General features: G+C 35.1%; 1 protein-coding gene and 1 non-coding gene across 4 annotated transcripts in view; both read right to left on the bottom strand.

Annotated features, from left to right (window-relative positions):
* FSTL5 (follistatin like 5) overlaps positions 1-26,550 on the bottom strand; it is a 766,041-nt gene that overhangs the window by 205,357 nt on the left and 534,134 nt on the right. The gene's annotated exons all lie outside the window — the stretch shown is intronic.
* On the bottom strand, positions 13,364-13,472 carry LOC123596584. The gene has a single exon (XR_006711755.1). It is a non-coding gene; the product is annotated as a U6 spliceosomal RNA (small nuclear RNA).

Genomic DNA, 26,550 nt, shown 5'->3' with positions numbered 1-26,550 from the left:
TACATTGTTATTTTCAGTTTGTGAAAATTCATCAAACTGTAAATTTGTGGTTTATGCATTTGTCTGTAACATTTTTTAATAAAGATTTAAAATAAAATATCCTTGTTGCAAAGTTTAATTTCTGATTATTAGTGACTGCCTGTGCAGAGCACTCCATAGAATCCATGTCTATAGCCCTATTAACACGTATTTCTCTCTGTTGTAATTGCCTATTTAATTGCAATGCTCTGAATTGAAAATAATTTTATTTCCACATCCTAAATAAAGGTTTGTTAAAAAGGAACTAAAGAATGAATTTACTTTGGAAGTAAAGACTTGTCAGTCATTCAAAACATGTTTTTCTTTTTCTTTTTTTTTTTTTTTTTCAACGTTTATTTATTTTTGGGACAGAGAGAGACAGAGCATGAACGGGGGAGGGGCAGAGAGAGAGGGAGACACAGAATCGGAAACAGGCTCCAGGCTCTGAGCCATCAGCCCAGAGCCTGACGCGGGGCTGGAACTCACGGACCGTGAGATCGTGACCTGGCTACGATCTGGCTGAAATCGGACGCTTAACCGACTGCACCACCCAGGCGCCCCCAAAACATGTTTTTCTATGACTTCTTGTATGTTTCCCATTTTTCCTCTACATGAAGATAATTGTCATTACATATGCTATCAGGAAGCTACTGCCAACAGTATTAATTTTTTTATGGTAAAAACCAAATGACCCTCATTTAACTCCCTAAGTTCTTGCCCTTTCAATGAAATTTACTAGTTGGACACCCAACTTATCCTCAATACTGAAAGTTGAAATGTCTTTGCCCTTCAATGGAAAATCATCCCAAATCTTAAAAGGTAGGTCTTTTTGACAGTGTTGTTAACACAAGAATCACCTTTTGTGGTAGACAGATTTCACTGATGGTCTCAATTACTTGCTTTTCTAAACAATGTAATTTGCTCTATATCTTTCCAGTCTTCTCTTTGACTATGACTTCTGCTGTTTTAGTTACTCTGGCTAAAGTGATTTAGTAAATGTGATGCAAACAAAGACTTGAAAAAAAGAAAAGTGCATTTCTGCTTGCTCTGTTACATGACTTGTCCTTCTCTCTTCTGGATTCTTGCCATTAACATAAGCACATGCAGATTAGCCTCCTACAAATTGAGAGACCCTATGGAGTAGAGCTAAATCATCCCAACTGAGGCTATTCAAGACTGAGCAGTTCATGGTTTACACACAAGTTTATTACATTGGACTGAGAAAATTAAGCAAGGTCAGTCTAGTTTAATCCAGATCATCAAGGTCTCCATGCTAACCCAGAACCTTGCAAGAAATAATGAATGGTTGCAATTTTAAGTTATTTAATTTTGGAATAAAATATCATGTAGCAATGTTAATTAGTGTAACTTTTTACCTCTGGCTGGAGTTTTCTCTTACTTGATTTTTTTTCATTATTAAAATTTTGTTTGGTTTTGTTTTCTTAAGAAATAATGTTCAGAGCACTTCACTGGAGTTATTGAATAGGCAAACTGAATAAGAATCAAAAAGCCACATGTAAGAACATTAAGTGATCACTTGGGTTTCTCAATAACTAGAGAGCATTTTTCTTCATATCAGCAATGAGAGATTATAAATCTAAATTGTATTACAACCAAAATAGAGAATATCATATACCATGAACTTTAAAATTACTTGGGATGAGTTAAAGCTTATATTTAAAATCTATAAATGCTGAGCCTACTAAATAATATAATTGATGAAAAATGAAATTAACAGTTAAAAATTAAATATACAGTAGTAATGTTCTGATTTCATTAAGAAAGTTGCAACGTTTAAATAAAAAATGTTTTTAAAATCATTTGGAAGCCTTTTACAATCAAAAGGTGATAATTCAATAAATGTAGACTTACTGTTGTTTCATTATGTGTGAACTGACCCACAGGTTGTTATTAAGTAACATAACAAGTTTGATGACCATCAGTGAGGTAATAATGATGAACAGCTGAACAAAACTGAACAGTCTCATGTTCCATATCATTCTGCAAGTTAGGGGAAAGAACCTTATGATTTCATGATTAGTCATGAAATGCTGTTTATATGAGAAATTTATTACTGAATTTTTCTTCTCTGTGCAGTTAGATGATAACCCTATTATTGGCTCAGTTGTCTTTCGTAAGTTAGGAGACAATGGGGAGTATTGTTCTTCTAATTGCATGCACGACAGGTAAAATATAGGTCATATTCAAAAACAATGACTCTTTTTTTTACATTAATGCTGTCTGTTACCACGATAAGAATAAATAAGACTTTAAAAAATGAAGAACATTAAATAACTTCTCTAAGACAATTTATTTCTTTCAGGAAATGTTTGTTGGATACCTCTTTTTGACTGGCCACTTTGAATCTCAGGCAAAGGCTGCGTACTTGTCTTTTCATATGTCCTATGGGAAGGGATAATTTCCTTTTAACTAATCACAAAGAAAAAAAAGATATAATCGGTACTGAGGACCTGAATAAAGATGATTCTTTATTCTACTCCTAATCTTAAAAAAAATTTTTAAACTCTCCAATCCAATGGGTGCTTACTTAGAACAAAGATATTTACAGAATTTATAGGATGCTGATTATTTAGCATTTCAAAATGTTTATTTTTTTCTTTCTACTTATTCTTTCTGCTTTCTTCAGCTTTATTGGATGATATTATACATCCACATGTGTAAACTTAACCCACCAAAACTATGCTTATTAGAGAAGCCTGGTTGATGCTTTTGTTAACAACACTTTAATTCTAATTATTTATTTAAGTCATTGACTTTCTGAAAAATCAAAACTTGAATTTGAAATCCAGCTTTGTCACAGACTGCTTTCAAGAAAACGGGAGAAAGCTGTTTCCACTCTCCAAGCTTCAATTTCCATATATACAGAACGGGGTTGAAAACATTTGCTCACTTTATGTCACAAGTAGATCTGAGGAGAAAATGAAAATAAAATGATGTTTCGCAAAGCACTTTGTAAATTACAGTAAAATAGGACATATGACCCTTTTAATGGTAAGGAATTAAAAATTTGTATATTAGCACATCTAATTTTGCATGCATTGAAGGTTTCCAAATGGGAGGTAAACATGTTAAAGTAACAATCAATATTATAGTTACTTTTAGCAGTTCATTCCAACATCACCAATCAGTATAGTTTTCATACAGTTGGTAAAATTAAGATGTTCTGCAGTTCTTTTATAAATGCAGCTGTATATTCTTCTGTTTGGAAGGACTGTTTCTCTCACGGTTCCTTTTCTTTGGTCTACAAAGGCTCAGATAGCTTCGTTGTTCGGATGATAATTTCACATTTAGAGCAAAATGGTAAAGAAAAGCGTAACTGAGAATAAAGCGATACTTCCTCATTTGAGATTTTCTACACATTTCTAAACTCATCAAAAAGGATGAAGTAAAAAGTCATAACTAAGAATCTTAAATAATTAGTATATATTCTTTAAAAACATTTTTTACCTCATGTTAACATCTGTAGGAGAAAAACCACATGTGATATACTAATAGAAAATGTCATATGAGAGTTTTAAATTTTATATCAAAAAAGAATATATGACTGCCTATGCAGTCTTGTCTCTTGCCATCAGGCTCACAGAGGCCTCTTTTGATTTCTTTCCAGCAGTCCAGAATCCTTTCCACCCTGTAGTGCTCACCCTATTGCTTAGTGCACACCTTCCAGAACATCTCCTATATATCCTTGAGATATTACACTAAATCTCCTGTTGGATAACATAAATGAAGTCCCCTCTGTATAATCTATCATATTACTCTATACTTTTTATTCTTAACTTTTGGTACAATTGCTATTAGCTTTTAAATTTTATGTGACTATTTTTTTTTTTAATTTTTTTTTTCAACGTTTTATTTATTTTTGGGACAGAGAGAGACAGAGTATGAACGGGGGAGGGGCAGAGAGAGAGGGAGACACAGAATCGGAAACAGGCTCCAGGCTCTGAGCCATCAGCCCAGAGCCCGACGCGGGGCTCGAACTCACGGACCGCGAGATCGTGACCTGGCTGAAGTCGGACGCCTAACCGACTGCGCCACCCAGGCGCCCCATATGTGACTATTTTTAATGATCTATCTCCATAGTCTTATCCACGAAGGCAGGTAGCATGTAGTTCACTACATGTCTTCAGCATGTAGCACCATGCCTGGCATCTGGGAAGAGGGCAATAGACATTGGAGTGTGTTAATAAAATAAATCAATAATAATTTCTCTTTTTCAAATTTCCCAAGCATTTAGTTGGAAAATTATTTATTATAAACATTTTAAAGTATATATCATGCTGAAAATAAGTTTATTTTACCTTTGATTAGACTTTTTATTAAGTGGTAGATCATTAAGTGTTGCTATTTAGATTTATTAGATAAAATTATGCTGCAGCATTCCGGTTTTAAACCCAACAAATATACTTAGACCTTAAATTATTTATTTCATTGGATTCCAGAGCATTTTATTTATTATTTATTTATTTAAGAGAAAGCGAGAGAGTGTGAGCAGGGGAGGGGCCAGAGGGAGAGAGAGAATCATAAGCAGTCTCCATGTCCAGCACAGAGCCCCATGTAATGCTTCATCTTACAACCGTGAGATCATGACCTGAGCTGAAATCAAGCGTTGGCTGCTTAATTGACTGAGCCACCCAGGCACTCCTCCACAGCAAATATTTTGTTTAAAGATGGTTATCAAAATTAAATTCAATCCTGATACGTCATGTGGCTAGTTTGCTGGATTGAATTAGGTCAAGCTATCAAGAACAGTGACTGGTCTAATATTTTTTCCTACTTACAAGTTACTAAGTAGGCCTGCTCGAGTTCTGTGAATGCTGGTGGAAGACATGAGATTCCTGGGTCAGTGAGAAAAGTCTTCCTTATTTGTAGTGCAGCAAGCAGCATGAGCTTCACACTTTTATCAGTTCCCCTTGCCCCATCAGCCTTATGGGAATGATGCAAAGCAGCCCGGGTGAATGCTGCACATAGTAAGCAAGCCCAAACTCTGTTTTGGAGGGAGACACTATTTCCATTTTCAAGGACTGTATTCTACACAAATACCCTTACAAACATAGTCCTGAACAAAAACTGTCAGTGCCTCTGTTCAAAAGACATGCAAAAATGTTTAACACTCATTGGAAAATTGTTTTTTTTCTTTTTTTTTTTTTTAATTTTTTTTTTCAACGTTTATTTATTTTTGGGACAGAGAGAGACAGAGCATGAACGGGGGAGGGGCAGAGAGAGAGGGAGACACAGAATCGGAAACAGGCTCCAGGCTCTGAGCCGTCAGCCCAGACAGAGCCTGACGCGGGGCTCGAACTCCCGGACCGCGAGATCGTGACCTGGCTGAAGTCGGACGCTTAACCGACTGCGCCACCCAGGCGCCCCGGAAAATTGTTTTTTAATGTACTCCTCATTTGATGGAAATCTTGCAGCTTATACTTTGAAATAATCATTTTATTCATTTTATCAGAGCAGTACATGTGTCAGAAAACTTTTATTTCCATATGTATATTTAAGCACACTAAATATGACACCAATTAAAGCATATACTGGCTTGTTGAAACTCTTCTCGCTAATAAAAAATAGATAATACGCAGCCATAGAAATGTTGAATGTCGGCTTTCCTTCTTTTGGATTATATTTCTAGAGCCAATCATGTTGCACATTTGTAAAATGCTCCGTTGCATGTGTAAGGGTTACATATGCTCTAATCACAGAACTACGGTTTTGTTATAGAATGCTTAAGCTGGCAGAAGTGATAAAGATGAGATAGAGGTGTACATCACGTAATAACATCAAATATAATATCTCTTTTACTTTCCCAACGCATGCTGCTGGCCTCAGAAGAAAACGGATTCTATCCTTGTTTCAGCCCAATTTTGCTTTAAATTTGAAAAATTTGAGGTGATCGCATGGCTGAAGTCAGTAAATGCAATCCAGGTTTGCAAAATCTAGAAAGGACTGCTTTAAACAAGAGAGTGGGGGAGGATCATTTCAGTGGGGATAGCACATCACCCCTGCCATGGAAACCTAAATTCAAAATCAAATGATTAGGGGTTGAAATTGAAAATGAAGACTCTGCCACAAATTTCATTCTTGAAATGACAAGGCAGCTTCTTTGTAGTGATATGAAATTACTAACTTAAATCAACTTCTTCCATAATTTATTTCATTTATATTTTGGTTGTGGATGAAGTTTCTCTGTAGAGATTTTATGTGCTATAGTTTTTGCATGGCAATTTCAGGTGCAGATATAATGAAAAATTGACTATTTTCTATAGCCCCTTTTCTCATTCATAAGACAAAAAAAAACAACATAATTAAATTTTAAATTATGAAAGAAATATATAAAATTATTTGTAATATAACTCAATTCAGTATATTTATTCCATCAAGGAATAAATGGACACAGAAGATCTGAATAATTTGCCCAAGGTCAAGAGTAGGTGAGGTCAAGAGATGAAAAAAATATAAACATAACTTCCTAGATCAGTCAATTATTTAAGTCATCGTCTTAAGGCTTTCTTTGCAATTTAATCATTAATACTCTATGAAGAAACCTGAGATATCTTTTTCTTCTATTCTTTTCTTTTTTTTTTTTTAGACCTTTGCCTGAAATAGAATATATGAAAGCCATATTAACAAATCTTCTAAGTGAAGACCATGTGTTTGGACTAGAAGGAAAATATAGATAAAAGTCTTCCAGTGTGACATCAATGGGTTAATGGGTCCCAAGTGAGAGCTGGGGGCCACTCACAGTGTTAACTTGAGAATAATGCTTTGGACTAGAGAAGCCATTTTGGCCAGGTGTGGCAGGCTTTTAGCCAAAGATGAAGAATCAGCAGAAACACCTTTAGATCACATTATGAGAGCAGAGCTATAGCAGAAACAGAGACAATGGAGGAGGGGTGTCCAGAACTCTTGGGGATACCATGCCCATTCCAAGATGCTTCTGAAGCCAAGATAGGAGAAGTGGCATTCAAACACTAGAAGGTAAATATATTTTCCTAGATATCTCTAGAGCTATTAAGGTGGGATGCCTGGTGAAAATGGGACAAAGGTACATAAACCTGGTGCTGGCAAAACAGTTTTGAGTATATGGAAGGGACTATGTGCTAAACAGTGTGGGGCGCCTCATGTGGATCACCTTTTCCATACTAACAAGATTCCTGGGTGGTGGGCAAGATGAGCCTCATTTCACAGAAGAAAACACTAAGGCTAAGAGTGGTGAATTCCCATTGCTAGGAAGTAGCAGGGCCCAAAGTTTGAGCCAACCGTGGTTGGTGGGCTTGTTTCTTTTTCATAAGGTGCTTAGCTACAGCCAGGTACCTGCTTTTGGAAGCCTAGTGGATACAATAAAAGGAACAAGAAACAGAAGTAACATTTTGAGAGAATTCGCCACAGACCTGAGCTGATACACAAGGAGGGGGTGGCTTCCTGATACAACTGGAAAAAAAGGCACAAAATAGGCACAATGTGGGTGGACAGTCCAGTTACTCAGCTGTGGTTGGGACAATGGGTGAGAAGAGAAACATTTGAGGGATTCTCAGGTTCTCAGCCTGAATGTGGATATTTGGATTTCCTAGTCATCAAGGAAGAAGGAAGAGAAGTGATTTTCCATTTCTTCTCAGCACCAGTGAAGCATTTACTGGTTGAGTAGGTGGGGGAGAGGCTGGAGAGGGGTGTGAAGAGAAGGCATATTTTTTTCTTCAGTGGCCAGCGGAAGGCAGCCACAGCGCAGCACCACTCCTTGGCACTGGGGTAGCCAGATCTCCTACCTCCCAGGGAGCAACATAGGATGTGGAGGGCTGGTTGAGGCACCGACCAGGTCCTGCATGCAGCCACCACTCCCACATGAGTCTGAGGACATTCTGACAAGTCTCAGTAGTTATCATACAGTATGGTGTGCCTTTCCATTAAGGCACACATTATGGTGTGCCTTCACGAGGGCAGGATTATATCTTTTTTAAAAGCTATGGTCTTAGGTCAGATTTACCTATGAATATACTCTGAGGATCAGTTGGGAATGTTCTCAGGAGCAATACCTGTTAGAACATAAGGGAAAGGATGAATGGTGATGGGATTAGAACAGAGGCCATGGGGAGCTTGGAGTGTGGCTGGATACAGGCTCATGACATGACATGTCCAGGAGCAGGACATATCTATTTCTATTTCTTTAAATGTATTTTTAAAATATTTTAAAAGATCTTTATAAAAGATTAAAAATAAGTATGTAGTAAGTATGTAACTTACTACATACACTCTTATGATAACTGTAGCCTTTATCACTAATTAGCTAAGAATTAGCAATATGTTATATGTTTTTGTTTATAAATGAATTTTTTATCCATTGTAAATATTCATGAAACACTCACTAGGGAGTATACAGTATTCAAGGTCCTCTGTATACCAAAGTGTACCAACTAACCAAGAAATTGCCATCTGGAAGCTTAATTACAGTGAGGACAATACAACAGTAAATACAGACAATAACTAATTTCTTAGAGAAAAATTATGGAAAAAAAATTTAGGGTGCAAAAGTTATTTTGGATGGAATGGTCATATAAGGCCTCTCTGCCAGGGCATATCTTACTAACGAAACTATAAGCTTGAAAAGGAACCAGCCATGGGAAGGGCCAGAAAGAAAAGAGAGCGATGCTCAAGCTCAAAGCCCCAAAGGCCAGAGCCATTGGAGTTAAATCTGTGAATATCACAGCACTTACTTCAGGCTGGATAAGTTCATCTGGAGAAAAGAGAAGGGGGTTAAATCTGGCCGTGCCAAAATCTATAGATTGTTAGTGAAGGACGAGTTGGCAAACAAGAAGACTCAAGATCCTCCAGAAGCACAAAAATAAAACCAGCAATGTGCCAAGAGAGAAAGCCAAAAGAGAAAAGAGATTCCTCACATTGTGTGCCTTCTAATAATTAACAACTTTTTTTTTAGCGTTTATTTATTTATTTTTGAGAGAGAGAGAGCGAGCGAGCAAGCACAAGCGCGACAGGGGCAGAGAGAGAGGGAGACACAGAATCCAAAGCAGGCTCCAGACTGTGATCTGTCAGCACAGAGCCCGACTCACAAACCATGAGATCATAACCTCAGCCGAAGTTGGACACTTAACCAATTGATCCACCCAGGCGACCCTAAAAATTAACAACTTCTAATGCAGAACTTCAATTAATTGCCAAACATGAAAATAAAATAAATAAAAATAAAAAAACAAAGTATAACTTCAATATTACTTTAGAATAAAGGAAAAGCAATAAAATAATAGATACATAAAAGTAATTTGAATAATAACTTGAAATATTGTATTCATATTATTAAAAGAAGATGTTTTATGCCTACTACTTTCAGGATAATAAATAGTACATAATTCAATAACACAGTAATCAAAGAACAAGGATTTATTTCACGGTATTCATTAGTGTGTTTTTTCACTAAAGGAAAATAAAATCAGTGGCATTTTATAAGGCTAGAATAGTCAGCTTTCTCTATTTTGCCCTTTACCAGAACCAGTGTATGATCAGGATGAATGAATTTGGTGCTCGAAATCCACACTATTGTGTTCTACCATTGTGGTATTCATTAGCGCCCGCTGCCACATTAACATAAACTTGTGATATGATTTTCTAGATTCTTTTAACAACTATAAAAGGTCACACAGTTCACTTGGACTTTGGAAGTAGGGAAGACACAATATCTTTATCAGGGCATTGCTTCAATGAAGGCATAGAAGGCTATAAAAGCTTCAGAGGGAATTTCTGCTTGTGAACTGAAAAACTGGTTAACAGTGCTGCAGGGGTCTGTTTCTGTAGGGAAAGGTATTGAAGTAGAATCTATTCTAAAAGCAAGAATTATGTGATGAAGACAAATCCCACACCTCTTTTTGTCTCAGACTTACTATCTACAAAATGGGAATATTAGTGATAATCTTATAATATTAATGATGTTACAAGGTTCAATGATTCTATTAGTAAAATATACCGAAAAATATGTCTGCAACACTCCAATTGTAACATAAATATCTATTATTAGTGTTCTGTTATTATAATCTTAAGTAGTTTAACAATTCTACCTTATGACTGAATGCCGAAATTCAGAAAAGCTTGGAGCTAAAGAAGGTACTAACAAATCCTTTTTTTTCCTTTTTTTCCCTTTTATTTTAGTATTTTTAAATTTTATTTTAGACAGAGAGAGCACACACAAGTGGGGGGAAAAGGCAGAGGGAGAGATGAGAGAGAGAGACTTAAGCAAGTTCCATTCACAGCGTGGAGCCCAACACAGAGTTTGATGTCACGACCCTGGCGTTCATGACCTAAGCCGAAACCAAGAGTTAGACACTCAACTGGCTGAGCCACCCATGCACCCTGGTACTAACAAATCTTTAACCAAGCCTGAAGGAAACTGTATCTATTGAACTCAAAGTATAATCATAGAATTTCTTATAAACTAAAACTAATTATGTGACAATTCACAGTAGTGCAGCATCTAGTGTAATGCTCTCAAAACTTAACATGGTGGCCTAATCATATAAGTGCTCCTAGGATGCTGATGCTGAGGAAGAAGAAGGCCCGGAGACAGAAAGACTACAGAGTAGAGCAGGAAAACAGGGAGACCAGAAGGCAAAATCCCTGATAATGTCTTCAAATATTATCCAGTTTAAGAAAACATACAGGTAAATCCATATGCAATAACTTTTATCTGCATTTCAAAAATATTCATCTGAGTTTTCCTTTAAAGAACACATTCCTTCAGCATCTTTTAAATGAAAAATTACAAGTTTTGTTTCATATGTAACTTTTCTGGAACATATCTTGTCTGTGAACTAACAATGTATGTAGAGAATGCAAAAAAAATACAATTAAGTCTGAAGGTCATGTTTAAAATATTCATTTTCTGTGAAGACTTTGAATTGAAACAAACATAAAATATGCAAAACATGAACTCCTAAGGTAGCTCAATTATATTTCATATATCATTGACCAATTAATCAAATGATTTTTATGTTTATTTTGTTATTTAATCCTTATTTATTACATTCCCAAATTCTTCTTATGTTTAAAGAAAGAAAATAGTTGAGTGCTTAAATTTAAAATATAGTATGGGCTTATACTCAATAATTGCTATTTAAAATACTCTTGCTTACAATTTATTTGAACTCCTTAAAGTGGGAGTTTCACAGTGTGGTTTTTTATATTATATAGGGCTAATATTTTCTGTGATATCTTGACATTCTTATTAGTAATTATCTTATCTCAGAATTATACAAAACAAGTTAATAAAATTAGTATAAATTTAAAGCTTAATTATTCTGTATGGATTCTGATAAACTTTCCAGTCTTATTCTAGTATGAACCAAATGATCTGATGTTGAACAATTATGTGATCCTGAGAAAGTTGGGCTCCTTGAATTTCAGTTTCCTTATCTTTAAAAAAATTTGTTTAGCATTTATTTATTATTGAGAGACAGAGCATGAGCATGGGAGGGGCAGAGAAAGGGGGAGACACAGAAACCAAAGCAGACTACAGGCTCTAGCTGTCAGCACAGATCCCGTTGTGGGGCTCCAACTCAGGATCATGACCTGAGCCGAAGTTGGTCGCTTAACTGACTGAACCACCCAGGCACCACCAGTTTCCTTATCGTTCAAAATAAGATTAGTAAAACTGAATTTATGATTAAATAAGTTTAGATCGGCAAATCTAGTATACTATCCATCACAAAATAGACATTAATTAAAGTAGAAGTATAAAGAAGTAATTTAGCAGAGTGACAAGAGCAAGGATTTTGAAATCAGAACCTTGGAAAGGACTTGAATTCCATTCTCTACTCTTGGATTCCATTTCACAAGTCAACTGGCTTCACTGATTAGTAAGAATAAAAATGTTTATGTTGCATGATACAAGCACATGAAGTTTCTGGTAAATTGCAAGTAATCACAATCATTGTCATTTATGACTATATTCCAACAGCCTATTCTCATTAATAAACCTTTTACCTATACTCTGATAGCAAACCATTTCTATATTGTACCCAGTATACAATACACTATATTTAAAATAAGTTTATTCCCAGAGACTATGTATTCACAGTCATTCCAAATTCACCAACACCTCTTCATCATCCAATGGTTGACAATCTCAAAAATATGGGAGTAAAAGAGAACTTCAATTTAAATATAGGATTGCAATCAGGTGTCCATTACTATCTGTTATGGAACCTCAATTAAAGAGATTCATTGAGATAATAGAAATTGTAACCAATCAACAAGATGAAATGATCATGTAGAACAAATAAAGGGGAGAATCTTCCTGAATAATTAGGAGTCCATATAATCCTTTCTTCCAGATTTATACACAAGGGCTATATATACAAAAAAAAAAAATCAAATGTTGTAATTATATCTAGGGTAAAAAGATTCTGATTTTTTGCCTCTTTAAATATCAAAATCTTTAAACATAAAAAAATATTTAGAATCATACAATACTCTTGTTATCTTATAAAAATATTATTAATTTTTCATTATAAGCATATCAATCCATGTAGCATGGAAAGAAATCTAAAAATAAGTGAAAATGGGATTTAATTCCCCTCATTAGATCAAATAAACATCATAACGAAATGGTACAAATATTCTCCATCTCTTCAGTGCTCCTATATTTATAATATCAGTGTACTTCCAATACCATCAACATTTTCCATAATCATGTGTATAGAAACTTTTTACTAGGCTATTATAGCAATACATTTTTTAAACTGTAGCATGCATAGCTTTCCTTCTGTCAAAATTATTTTATTAAGCCACCTTTTAAAATTGTTTGGATTATATCTGCTACTCAGCAACCATATTCTGTTACTTCTGGTAATTGGACTTTTAAAAGAGCAACAATTCTCTTTCACCCTTTCTTTTTCTTTTTTTACTAAGCGTATCTTCAGATTTTGTTACTTTATTGTTTGAAAAATGGAAATAATTGAGCTAAACACTTTACAAACCTAATGTCGTGTGTGAAAAGTGTACCATCCTCACTTTACAATGAAGAAAGAGGCTCCGAATCTCCTCAGCCTAGAGAAGACATCTAGTTAAAGGCAGAGAAGGACTTCATAATGGTAGAGCCCAGCCTTCACACAGCTCCTTATGGCATGTCATGCATTGCCATAGCTCAATACTTAAATCATGGTTAAGAACAAAATGCAACTTTACCACCGTGATATTTTCATTTTTCACTTATTATTTTATAAGTATTATTAATGCGGATTGGTGTTTCTGAGTATTTCCATAATTCGCTTCTTTCAACTTTTTTAAATTCAATCCTCAGGGGATAAACCCCAAGGTTGTATCTGTGAAGCCCATGTTGAGATCTCTACATATTCATTACGTCATTCTTGTGTGGGGCCATGCTAATCTTCTCTGTTTCATTTCAATTTTAGTACATGTGCTGCCCAAGGGAGCACTCTACATATTCATCACTGTTTAAAATTTATGTAGTTTGCAGGGAAAAGCATACATTAGGAATATGTATAAACAAGTTTAAGTTTAAAAACTGTAACTGTTTTATTTGTTTTATATTTAAGATAGGTCACCTGATTTTTGAGATATCTAGTTTGTATTATTATAGTCCGACAACACTCTTACAGGAAATCATTTTGATTTTTGTTGTGGTGGAAGTTGGTACTAGACAAGCATGTGGCTAGATAAACAGGGGCCAGAATGGTTTGGGTTACTACCAATCTAACCAAAGCTATATTCACTTAATGGGTTTCTTGACACAGTGTTCACACTTTTTTTCTCCTGAAGCCTCAAGTCTCACTCAAGAAACTACCATGATAGGCATAGAAACTTTTTACCTACTTTATAGAGAAGATGTATGAGCTCTTGTATCTTCTCTCCTCTCTTATTTAAAATATACTCTTGTTTTTTTTTTTTAATGTAATCTGCATATTGTTTGTATCAAAGTCTCAATGAGTGCTTGTTTAAAAATACAGATTACTTTTTCCAGGCCAGCTAATTACTAGATCTTGAGAAGGAATAAAGCACTTCACAATGAAATTCTCCCAGAGATGATTTTTAACATAAAATAATTTTTAAGACACACTTAACATACTTTTGTCTTTTTGCCTTTCTTAGTGAAAAAGTAAATAAATAAAGTTCCCCTACATTTCTAAGAAGGAAATATTTACTTTTCTTAAACATATTATCTCACATATTCCTTTTGCCACTCTTTGCAAAATGTCCTCCTTTATCCCCAGTCCTAATTTAGTTAAAAGCCCTTATTTATTGGCTTATGTAATGTTCATGTTAAGCCCTTTCTATCATGGCATTATTTGATCTAGAAGTAAAAGTTAAAAATTAGCCAAAAGATTTGGTTTTGTAAGTGAGATATCAGCAATTTTGTTAGCACTTCCTCCTTCACTTTTTTTGTCTGTGTGACTAAAATGCGTACTTGATGTCCAAAGTGCAACCACCATCACAAAGGAAGGCACAGAACGAGGGATGGAGGAGCCCGGGTCCCGAGGCCACAGCTGATCAACCATTCCATCTCCAGCCTGTCCAATTTTGACTTGAGTTATGAAAGACAAACACATCCTTACTTATTTAAGCCACTGTTTTTCGAGTTTTATCTTACTTGTATTCATATTCAACTCCTAGTTAAGACGATGTATAGATTTGATCAGGAACAATTTCAACTTTATTTTTTGTTTTGATCACAATGTTGTTCTGGAATTTCCATTGCCCTACCCTTACTCCATTTTCCCAGATATTTTTTTTTTTTTTTAATTTTTTTTTTTCGACTTTTATTTATTTTTTTGGGGACAGAGAGAGACAGAGCATGAACGGGGGGAGGGGCAGAGAGAGAGGGAGACACAGAATCGGAAACAGGCTCCAGGCTCTGAGCCATCAGCCCAGAGCCCGACGCGGGGCTCGAACTCACGGACCGCGAGATCGTGACCTGGCTGAAGTCGGACGCTTAACCGACTGCGCCACCCAGGCGCCCCCCAGATATTTTGTTAATATCAAAGTTAGTACCTGGAAATTCTACCTTTGGGTAAAAAATGGATCCTGGATATCATTGGATGTCATGAATATCTGGCATTTGTTGTTTCTACACCTCTATTCTGATTTTTATATGATATATTCATTTTCAGGCTGACTATATCCACATAATGGCTCCCATAATAGAATTTCTCAGGATGTGACCCCAGAAGTATATCCTTATAAATCTAAGCAGAGCAGAAAGAGCTCAAAAAATCTATCCATTCATCCAAAACTTGGGATTGATATTGACTACCATGTTTTGGTTTTGGTGACTACGGTGTTATATGTGCCCCATCTGGAACTAAGGATGAGGTCATCTTCATCCAGACCCATGGACACAGAGTCATGGAGAGATGGTTATCTAAGAAGATAAAGAAATTCTGGGCTGGCAAAATTAAAAACAAAGAAACAAACAAAAAAAAAAAAAACCCAACACTTTCCACTCTACTACTGCCTTACTTTTTACATTTTATATTTGCCTGGAATGCTACAATATCTATTTTTTTCTTAAGCACCCTGTTTTCAATACTTCAGTTGCATTCTTTAACCAACTATTTCTTCCTACATCTAAATCCCTTTAATATTTTCCATTGAACTATGCTTGTATACGAGAAACTGAGTAGAACTTTCCACTACTGCCTAAGGCAAGAGAGTTTGGAATTTGAGTCTAGTCATATAGTCTGCCTACTACAAAAAGAAAAAAACAAACACAAAAACAAAACAAAACAAAAAAAATGATCCCTCTTCAGAAAAAGAAAAAAGAATCCATAGTGTTCATAACATATTGTTCTTACTATACACTATCCAATTAAAAATAAACCAGACAAGCAAATTGAAAAACAGGACCAAACTCAAGAGAAAAAAAATCTGTCAATAAAAACTAATACTTAGATGACTGAGCTATTGCATTAAGTAAATAAGGAGTTTACATAGGATACTATAAACAGGATCAAAGATTCAAAGAAAAAAAGGAATGACAAAAAAAATCTTGAGGCATGTGGGTGGCTCAGTCAGTTAAGCATCTGACTCTTGATCTCAGCTCAGGTCACGATCTTACAGTTGATGAGACACAGCCCATGTGTTAACTCAATCAACAACACATGACAGAAGCTGTATAGCTCCACATCTCCCAAAAATTGTTTTTATTGTCAAAATCTTTTCCCACCAAGAAAGTTCATATTTTAGATGTTTTCAATGGTAAATCCTAGACAGACTAAGGAATGAACTAATATGCCAATCTTACAAACACTTCCACAAGTACAGAAGAAAGCACCTCTCAACATATTTTATGAGCTCAGAAAAAATTTGATGTCACAACATGAGAAAAACATTGCTAAAATAGAATATTATAGCATTTCATAAATATAGACAAAACTGTTAAAATGTTAGTATTGGAAAACAGCAATATATGTAAATGATAATACATAAAAAGATAATATAGTATGAAAAAATAGAGTTATTCCAGGAATGAAAAGTTAGTCTAAACCTTAAAAACTAAATACCATAATCTACTATGTTATCAGAATAGCATGATCACGTTAATAAATGAAGAAAAAAAACACTGGACAATTTTCAACTCTCATTAATAATAAAATTCTCTGAATACCAGGAACAGAAAATAACTACCTCAATCTGATAAACGATATCTTGGTCATTACAATAAATCATGCCCAATTTGCTTTATCCAGGAAACCAAGGTTGGTGCATATTATAAAATTCAACTTCCAGTAAAAGATTAAAAGAGAAAATTCATAAGACCATCCCAATAACTGCTGAAAAAAATAACATTTGATAGAAAAGAATCTTTGATGATAACATTTTTAGGATATTCAGAATAAAATAAACTTCCTTTATTTATCTGCCAACAGATATTCAAAATGTCTAGAGCAAACATCCTATTTAAGGGTCAGACCCTTAAAGCTTCCTTTTGAGACTTGAAGAAGAGAAAAATTCCCATTATCATCATTTTCATCCAACATTTTACTGGAGTTTCTAAAAGGTGCAGTAAGTCAAGGAAAAGGAATAAAAGCAGAGACAGGAAAGATGTATTCACAGATGTAAGGACAAAATTATGAATTTTCAATAAAGTGTCAAGTGAAAATACATATAACATACTTGTGTCTTCAACATGAGATATATTATTTATATCAACACTTAAACATTTATTTTTTAAATTTATGAATAGATTTTTGAGAAATAAAGAAAGCCTCAGTTCCATTCTAACTTTATTTCTAGAGTTTCTTGATAGACTCACAGAAATATCAAGCATCACAAGGGGTGGTGGCAGTTAAAATTATATGTAGATACACATACACAGACACAGACACACACCCAGTTGTATTTGAGATTATATCTGGAACTCATCCTTGACGATAGGAATTTTCTCAACTTTTTGGCCCATGTTTCATTTCATAAGATATTGAATCCAATTAGAAATTATGATATTAATGAATACCATTCCTGTCTCATTCTCAAGTGTACTAACAATGACAAAAACATTAGAAGGTGAATTTTTATTTATTTTTTATTTTTTATTTATCACTACAAACACGCTTTCATTCCAATTACTCCATTTTTATTTCAACATTTATGTGGTATTAAATTAAATACATGACTACCAAATGACCATATATTTAAAAAATTGAAATCTGAGGGATGCCTGGGTGGCTCAGTCGGTTAAGCTTCTGACTCTTGATTTTGCCTAAGTTTATGATTCCACAGTTTGTGAGTCAAACCTTATGTCAAGTTCTGCACTGATAGCACAGAACCTGCTTGGGATTCTCTTCTTTCCTCTCTCTTTCTGCCCCTCCCCTGCTTGTGCATTCTCTCTCTCAAAATAAATAAGTAAATATTTTTTTCAAAATTTAAATCTAAAATATTGTATCTAGACTCTTTATAAAATATATTATGCTTATTGCTCATTAAGATTATTTATAGTTTTTATATTAGTTAAATGAAATCCTTGTTTGTCAGGATATGTCAGTTATGTTATCAACAAAACTATTTCCTGTGTAATTTTTCATAATAGTTTACTTTAAATTAGTTTTCGGTTCACATAAGACACTCTTAAATGCAGAGAACAAACTGAGGGCTGATGGGGGTGGGGAGTTGGGAGAGTGGGCAAAATGGGTGATGGATATTAAAGAGGGCATTTGTTAGGGTGAGCACTGGGTGTCATATGTAAGTGATGAACCACAGGAATCTTCCTAAAGCCAAGACTACAGTGTATGTTAACTAACTTGACAATAAATAAAAAGCAAAATAAAATAAAATAAAATAAAATAAAATAAAATAAAATGATAAATTAGTTTTAGGTTCAGCTTTGTGTGTGTGTGTGATATGGTTTATAAACAAAATAATAAAATGATGGTATTACATTTCATATCCCAAATGACTGATTTCTGGCATGATATATTTCAAGTCAATGATAGATATCTACTTATTTCTGTTAAAGAAGGATATCACTTTTCTTCATTAAGTGGAACCTCTAAGAGCAGATTTGTGCAGAATATCTTGTACCCTTTGCTTGGAGAGCTTTTATTTAATGTATTTGAGATATTGGATGTGGTAAAACTCTCAAGGACTTGCTTATACATCTCAAATTTATTATTTCTCTTTAATTAAATTCACATAAGCTCTTAGGCAATTACATTTGCAAGAGAAATTTTTAAGTGATGAGAAAGATTACAGGGGGGGATATAGAAAAGTGAAATTTTCCAATACTGATTACATACTATTTTACATAAGACAAAAGCAGTGGGGAAGATAAATGCTTACTCATAAGAGATAAGATAGTTATTACCAATTAAGAAAATGCATTTGAAGCAATTACTAAAGGATAACAGCAGTAACTCCATTCATATTTTGAATTTCCCCTGTCTGCCAAATTGAAGTGTGGACCTCTACTCCATAAGTTACTGCACTAAATTTGATTTCCCCCTTTTTTTATATTAATAGGGCAACATATTAAGTTTTGAAAGCCTAAAGGACTTTCAATTTTGAAATCCAGAAATAAGCACTTTTATTTTGTTATTTTAATTTTTCTCTTCATGTATATTTCCACATATTAAAATTTGTTTTAAAGATTGAAAATCAAGATATCTTCTGATATAAATATTTAAAGAATAGAGGAGAAGAGCCAGGATGGCAGAACAGCATGGAAGTTTTTTGTGTGTCTCGCATCCATGAAATACAGCCAGACCAACACTAAACCATCCTACACACCTAGAAAACTGATTGGAGGATTAACAAAACAATCTGCACAATCTTAACCACTGATTTCAGCAGGTACATGGCACGGAGAGGTGAACATGGGGAGAGAGAAGCAGGCAGCAGGCAGGAAGCTGCTTTTGCAGACGGAGAGGATGGAGACTGGGGAAGGGGGTGAGAATACAGGAAAAGCACGCCTCCCCAAAAGCAGCTGGAGAGAAAGTGGAAAATTGGAAACAGCTGCAGGGACTAAACTAAAACAGGAGAAAGGAGAAAGGAGAAATTTTAAATTCCATTAAGACTGTAAACAAGGGGAGTGCAAAGGCTGCAACTCTGCAGCTGGATACCTTGTGGTGCTCTGGTGGGAAGGGCGAATCTCCAGGAACAGAGTGGGGTCCAGGAGGTTCTTGGACCACACAGGAAGAAGCGGTTCCACTGTTGGAAGGACATTTGGTAGAGACTGTTGAAGCTACCTGGTCCCAGCAGACCCCAGAAGGTGGCAACATTTGCTGGTGCTGGAACAAGGTCGTTAAGGGTGAAGCCTGGTGCCAGATGTGTGTTGTGATTTTTCATAATCCCTGAAAAACTGCTGCTACACTACTTGCAAACTTTTTCTGGGGCAGACTGGCACCTGGCCACAGTCTTGAGACACCAGCAGCAGCAGGGTGCAGCAAGCATTCCTGGGTGCAGCTGGCATTCGGCCATTGCTTGGTGAGACCCTTCCTCAGAGGGGTGGAACAGGTCAAAGCTGCAGTCCTTCAGAAGTAAGGGGCCAGAGAATACAGGCACATCTGAGACAAAACTCAGGAGAAAGGTAGTGCCTGGGGCTTGGTCACAGACAGTGAAGAAAAAGCGGGGAGTGGACAAAAGCTGAAGACAGAGAACAGGTGCCCTATTGCTGATCATGGAGAACAGGGTTCCCATACTAAAGACTGGGTAGCTGGGTGACGCCATTTTCACCACTCCCGCGCATGCACATACACACCTATGAGTGCCACAACAATCCACTCCAGTAGGCTAGCAGCACCATCTAGTGGAGAGCGGATCCGTTACACTGAGCCCCGCCCACCAGGGCCAACCTTGCTCTTCAAGAACACAAGTCTCACCGCCTACTTAGTTTATGGACTATAAAGTGCTTCATAGTCTGACTTCTACAGGAAAATGAAGTAATTTCAGTTATATTTCAATCTGTGAGCAGGTCCATCTATTCAATTGTCTTTCTTTTTTTTTTCTCTTTTACAATACTTTCCTTTTCTTGAATACAGAAAGAGAAAAAATTCATTTTTATTTTGAATTTTTATTAAAAATATTTTTCTTTAATTTTTTATACTATATTCTTTACTTTTGTGTAAATTTTTTAAAATTCTACTTTACTCCCATCATCTCATTTTAGACTACTTCAGTGTATTCATTGTTTCAAATTCTCAAATGATTTCCTTTTTTCCCCTAACCCAGACCTGCAAAAAATTTTAAGGGGGACTCTCTGAGGGGAGAAAAGATTAAATATATATATATATATATATATATATATATATAGAGAGAGAGAGAGAGAGAGAGAGAGAAATGAATAAATAAATGCCAAAAGCAGCAATGACTAGAAAGGACCAAAGAACACCACCAGAAACTCCCAACTCTACAAGCATCATAATGGCAATAAATTCATATATTACAGTACTCACTCTAAATGTCAGTGGACTCAATGCTCCAATCAAAAGACATACAGCAACAGAATGGATAAGAAAACAAGATCCATCTATATGCTGTTTACAAGAGACCCAGTTTAGACCTAAAGACACCTTCAGATTGAAAATAAGGGGATGGAGAACCATCTATCATGCTAATGGTCAATAAAAGAAAGCTGGAGTAGCCATACTTATATCAGACAATCTAGACTTTAAAATAAAGACTGTAACAAGAGATGAAGAAGGGCATTATATCATAATCAAGGAGTCTATCCACCAAGACGACCTAACAATTGTCAACATTTATGCACCAAATGTGAGAGCACCCAAATATATTAATCAATTAATCACAAACTAAAGAAACTCATCGATAGTAATACCATAATAGTAGGAGACTTCAACACCCCACTCACAGCAATGGACAGATTATCTAATCAAAATATCAACAAGCAAACAATGGCTTTGAATGACATACTGGACCAGATGGACTTAACAGTTATATTCAGAACATTTCATCCTAAAGTAGCAGAATATACATTCTTCTCCAGTGCACATGGAACGTTCTCCAGAATAGGCCACGGACTGGGACATAAATCAGCCCTAAGTAAGTACAAAAAGATAGAGATCATACCATGCATAGTTTCAGACCACAATGCTATGAAACTCGAAATCAACCACAAGAAAAAATTTGGAAAGGTAACAAATACTTGGAGACTGAACAACATCCTATAAAAGAATGAGTGAGCTAACCAAGCAGTTAAAGAGGAAATTAAAAAGTATATGGCAGTCCATGAAAATGATAACACCACAACCCCAAACCTCTGGGACACAGCAAAGGTGGTCAAGAGGAAAGTATATAGCAATCCAGTCCTTCCTAAAGAAGGAAGAAAGATCTCAGATACACAATCTAACCTTATGTCTTAAGGAGTTGGAAAAAGAACAGCAAATAAAACCCAAAACCAGCAGAAGACAGGAAATAATAAAGATTATAGCAGAAATTAATGCTATCAAAACCAAAAAAAAAAAAAAAAAAAACAGTAGAACAGATCAATGAAACCAGAAGTTGGTTGTTTGAAAGAATTAACAAAATTGATAAACCACTAGCCAGTTTGATCAAAAAGAAGAAGGACCCAAATAAATAAAATCCAGAATGAAAGAGGAGAGATCACAACCAACACAGCAGAAATAAAAACAATAATAAGAGAATATTATGAGCAATTATATGCCAATAAAATTGGCAATCTTGAAGAAATGGACAAATTCCTAGAAACATATACACTACCAAAACTGAAATAGGAAGATATAGAAAATTTGAACAGACCCATAACCAGTAAGGAAATCATTTAGTAATAAAAAATCTGCCAAAAAACAAGAGTCCGAGGCCAGATGGCTTTCCAGGGGATTTCTACCAAACATTTAAGGAAGCGTGAACACCTATTCTCTTGAAGCTGTTCCAAAAAATAGAAACGGAAGGAAAACTTCCAAACTCTTTCTATGAAGTCAGCATTACCTTGACTCCAAAACCAGACAGAGACCCCACTAAGAAGGAGAACTATGGACCAATTTCCCTGATGAACATGGATGCAAAAATCCTCAACAAGATATTAGCCAATTGGCTCCAACAATACATTAAAAAAATTATTCACCATGACCAAGTGGGATTTATACCTGGGATGCAGGGCTGGTTCAATATCCAAAAAACAATTAATATGGTTCATCACATCAATAAATGAAAAGACAAGAACCATATGATCCTCTCAATAGATGCAGAGAAAGCATTTGACAAAATACAGCATCCTTTCTTCATAAAAACCCTCAAGAAAGTAGAGCTAGAAGGAGCATACATCGAGATCATAAAAGCCACGTATGAATGACCCAACGCTAATATCATCCTCAATGGTGAAAAACTGAGAACTTTTCCCCTAAGGTCAGGAACAAGACAGGGATGTCCACTCTTGCCACTGTTATTTAACATAGTATTGGAAGTCTTAACCTCTGCAATCAGACAACACAAAGAAATAAAAGGCATCCAAATTGGCCAAGAGGAGGTCAAACTTTCACTCTTCACAGATGACATGATACTCTATATGGAAAACCCTAAATATTCCACCAAAAAACTGCTAGAATTGATTCATGAATTCAGCAAAGTTGCAGGATATAAATCAATGCACAGAAATCAGCTGCATTCTTATACACCAATAATGAAATGACAGAAAGAGAAATCAAGGAATCGATCACACTTACAGTGGCACAAAAAACCATAAAATACCTAGGAATAAATCAAACCAAAGAGGTGAAAAGTCTATATGCTGAAAACTATAGAAAGCTTATGAAAGAAATTGAAAAAGTCACCAAAAAAGGAAAAAGATTCCAGGCTCCTGATAGGAAGAACAAATCTTGTTAAAATGTTGATACTACCCAAAGTAATATACATATTCAATGCAATCCCTATCAAAATAACACCAGCATTCTTCACAGAGCTAGAAAAAATAATTCTAAAATTTGTATGGAACCAGAAAAGACCTGGAATAGTCAAAGCAATCTTGAAAAAGAAAGCCAAAGTAGGAGGCATCACAATCCCAGACTTCAAGCTATACTACAAAGCTGTAATCATCAAGACAGTATGGTACTGGCACAAGAACAAACACTCAGATCAATGGAACAGAATAGAGATCCCAGAAATGGACCCACAAACATATGGCCAACTATTCTTCGACAAAGCAGGAGAGAACATCCAATGGAATAAAGACAGTCTTTTCAGCAAATGGTGCTGGGAAAACTGGACAGTGACATGCAGAAGAATGAACCTGGATCACTTTCTTCCACCATACACAAAAATAAACTCAAAATGGATGAAAGACCTAAATGTAAGACAGGAAGCCATCAAAATCCTCGAGGAGAAAGCAGGCAAAAATCTCCTTGATCTTGGCCGCAGCAACTTCTTACTCAATACATCTCTGGAGGCAAGGGAAACAAAAGCAAAAAGTAACTACTGGGACCTCATCAAAATAAAAAGCTTCTGCACAGCGAAGGAAACAAAGCAAAACTAAGAGGCAACCGACAGAATTGGAGAGGATATTTCCACATGACATATCAGATAAAGGGTTAGTATCCAAAATCTATAAAGAACTTATCAAACTCAACACCCAGTAAAACAAATAATCCGGTGAAGAAATGGGCAAAAGACATGAATAGACACTTCTCCAAAGAAGATATCCAGATGGCCAACCGACACATGAAAAAATGCTCCACCTCACTCATCATGAGGGAAATACAAATCAAAACCACAAAGAGATGCCACCTTACACCTGTCAGAATGGCTAACATTAACAATTCAGGCAACAACAGATGTTGTCAAGGATGCAGAGAAAGAGGATCTCTTTTGCATTGTTGGTGGGAATGCAAGCTGGTGCAGCCACTCTGGAAAATAGTGTGGAGGTTCCTCAAAACACTAAAATAGAACTACCCTATGACCCAACAATTGCACTATTAGGCATTTATCCAAGGAATACAGGTGTGCTGTTTCAAAGGGACACATGCACCCCATGTTTATAGCAGCACTATCAACAATAGCCAAAGTATGGAAAGAGCCCAAATGCCCATCAATGGATGAATGGATAAAGAAGATGTGGTATATATATGTATACACACACACACACACACACACACACACACACACACACAATGGAGTATTACTCAGCAATCAAAAAGAATGAAATCTTGCCATTTTTAACTACATGGAATGAACTGGAGAGTATTATGCTAAGTGAAACTAGCCAATCAGAGAAAGACAAATATCATATGACTTCACTCATATGAGGACTTTAAGTGACAAAACAGATGAACATAAGGGAGGGGAAACAAAAATAATATAAAAACAAGGAGGGAGACAAAACAGAAGAGACTCATGAATATGGAGAACAAACTGAGGCTTACTGGAGGGTTGTGGGAGGGGGGGATGGGCTAAATGGGTAAGGGGTACTAAGGAATCTACTCCTGAAATCATTGTTGCACTATATGATAACTAAATTGGATGTAAATTAAAAAAAAATAAAACAAGGTAAACAAATTATATATAGAGAGTAATTTCCTATCTGCTAATAAAGCTACAGAAATTGGCTACAAAAATAAAGAAAGAAAGAATAATTAGAAAGCATGCAAAATTATGTACACTTCAAATTTGATGATTTTATAATGTATTTTTTTCATTCTCATATGTAGATACTTATTAAAAGCTGCTTAACAATGTGAGTAGAGCTACAGATTTATAGCAATATTGTATATATTGTATTGTATCTATTGTTTTGTTAGTGTTGCTGTTTACCCCTTTTTTCTTTACTTCTTTTTTTAGAAATACATTTTATTTTTATTTTTTCCCCACATTTTTATTTAAATTCCAGTTAGTTAACAAACAGTGTAATACTACTTTCAGGTGTACAATATAGTGATTCAACACTTGCACACAACACCTGGTGCTCATCAAAACAAGTGCCCACCTTACTCCCATCTGCTACATCACCCATCCCCCTGCCCACCTCCCCTCTGATAACCATCAGTTTGTTCTCTATAGTTAAGATGTCTACTGTTTTTTAACCACAGCACATTAAAAACTTTTATTCTTCAATGTAAGTTAATTACTTTTTGTGTGCTCATTACCTTAAAGTGTTTACATATATATATGTGTTTATATATATATATATATATATAATATAATATATAGTGTATAATATTATATATATATGTGTGTGTGTGTATATGTATATACATATAGATATATGTATATATATGTATACACGTGTATATATAATCTGTATCAGTTTCTGTTCTGTAGATTGAGTTTGTACATATCTGTTGTGTACAAAACTGAATTCCAATCCTATACAGAAGTCTGATGCAATCTAGATTGGACAAGACAGAGAAGCCCATGTTGTGGTGAATAACACGTAAGCTGCGTGGGGCCTCTTTGGCCAGCATCACAGCCGCTACAGTTGGAGCCATGTTAGGAAACACCAGTTTGTCATTCTAACTCTACTTTGTCAATAGCATGCACTATTTTTCATTAATGGGACAGCAGAATAAAATATTCATCATATGGGAATGACAGCCTTCAAAAAGTTCTTTTTAATCATATGCAAATTGAAGTCTTAATAAGTTGACCATTTTTCCATATTTACCAGTTTTTAATAGCAGTATTTCACAATAATTTTAGGAAGTGTGCTTTTATCAGGTACCTTTGTGTCAATATTGACCCTCAGAATCTTAATTGTTAATTAAATTGAATTAATTTTTGATAATTCACCATGTTCATATCTATTACTATAGTAACTTAAGGCATAAATCATGTATAACCAGATAATTTTCCACATGATTACTTGGGGTAATATCGAAATATTTTTCTGGAATATTAAAATGGATTTGATTAAAATAATACCATTTCTATTCTATATGTAATAAAACATGTAATTTCATATCTGAAATGGAAATTATTATTATAAAAATTCTGAGTTTATACTGATACTATTATACAGGTATAGACTTGGAATAGTCGTAAATAGTTTTATGATGGCATCATATGCCAAAATAACTGTTTTTTTTTTTTTTTTTT

Source organism: Leopardus geoffroyi, chromosome B1 (genome assembly GCF_018350155.1).
Source record: "Leopardus geoffroyi isolate Oge1 chromosome B1, O.geoffroyi_Oge1_pat1.0, whole genome shotgun sequence".
NCBI classification, from domain to species: Eukaryota; Metazoa; Chordata; class Mammalia; order Carnivora; family Felidae; genus Leopardus; species Leopardus geoffroyi.
Note: the sequence above shows the minus strand (reverse complement) of the source record. Positions and strands in the feature narration are given on the sequence as shown.